Raw genomic sequence first — 1,553 nt, 5'->3', positions numbered from 1 at the left:
TTTTGTTTGGTTCTGTTGTGACATCACCCATGTGGTTTGTAATTCGAGTTATTTGTGTCCTCTTCTTCTTTTCTTTTGTTAGTTTTGCCACTGGTTTGTCAATTTTATTAATCCTTTCAAAGAACCAGCTTCTTGTCCTGTTGATTCTTTCTATAGTTTTTTCTGTTTTCCATCTCATTTATCTCTGCTCTTGTCTTTATTATTTCTTTTCTTTTAGTGACTATAGGTTCCCTCTGCTGGTCTGTTTCTAATTGTTGGAGATGTTGTGTTAATGTGTTAATTTTGGTTCTTTCCTCTTTTTGGATGTGTGCATTTATTGCAATAAATTGTCCTCTCAGCACTGCTCTTGCTGTGTCCCAAAGATTTTGGTATGTTGTTTTTTCATTCTCGTTTGTTTCTAAGAACTTTGTGAATTCATGTTTTATTTCTCCTTTTACCTAGTTGCATTTCAGCAGTGTATTATTCATTTTCCATATATTTGACTTTATTTCCTTGGTCTTCTTACTCTTGATTTCTACTTTTATAGCATTGTGGTGTGAAAAGATGCTTTGTAGTATTTTGATGCTTGTAAATTTATGAAGGCTTGCTTTATGATCTAACACATGGTCAATTCTGGAAAATGTTCCATGTACACTGGAGAAGAATGTATATTGTGCTGTTGTTGGGTTGAATGCTCTGTACACATCTATGAGTTCAAGTTGGTTAATTGTATTGTTTAGTTCTTCTGTAACTTTGTTGAGTTTCTTTCTGGTTGTTCTGTCCCTATTCAAAAGTGGCATATTAAAACCTCCCACTACAATTGTAGATATATCTATTCTTTCTTCAATTCTAGTAAGGTTTGCTTCATATATCTTGGTGCTTTTTCATTGGGATCGTAGATATTTACTATGGTTATGTCATGTTGCTCAATTGACCCTTTGATCACGAGACAGTGTCCTTCTTTGTCTCTTATGCTGGTTTTTGTCTTAAAGTTTACTGTATCAGAGATTAGTATTGCCATTCCTGTTTGTTTTATTGTTGAAGTTAGCTTGGCATATTTTTTTCCATCCTTTAACTTTTAGTCTGTTTTTGTCTTTGTGTGTAAGGTGTGTCTCTTGTAGGCAGCATATTGAAGAGTCTTGTTTTCTTATCCATTCTGCCACTCTCTGTCTCTTCACTGGTGTATTCAATCCATTGACATTCAATGTAATTATTGATAGGTATGAATTAATTGCTGCCATTATGTTAATTTTTTGGTAGTGCTGTTTGTTCCTTTGTTCTGCATGCCTTCTTGTTCTGAGTTTGTGTTTTTTCTGCTATTTCTTGTCCCTTTCTTCTTAGTTTTCATGTTTGCTTTTTCTGATTGGAAGTTCATTTTCATGGTAACTTTGAAGTATTAACTTTTTGGGGGGTTACCTTATAGTCTATTAACTTTTCTCTCCATTTAAGAGAATCTATTGAATTCTGTAATCCACCTGACATCCTCACCACCTGTATCTATGTTGGTACGTTTATCCATTCTTTGACTTTGATAAAATTTTGATCTTCAGTCTACCTCCCAGCTCCTTTGAATT

Source organism: Chrysochloris asiatica, unplaced genomic scaffold (genome assembly GCF_000296735.1).
Source record: "Chrysochloris asiatica unplaced genomic scaffold, ChrAsi1.0 scaffold00004, whole genome shotgun sequence".
In the NCBI taxonomy this organism is placed as follows: domain Eukaryota; kingdom Metazoa; phylum Chordata; class Mammalia; order Afrosoricida; family Chrysochloridae; genus Chrysochloris; species Chrysochloris asiatica.
The sequence above is the reverse complement of the archived record's forward strand: the minus strand, read 5'-3'. Positions refer to the sequence as shown.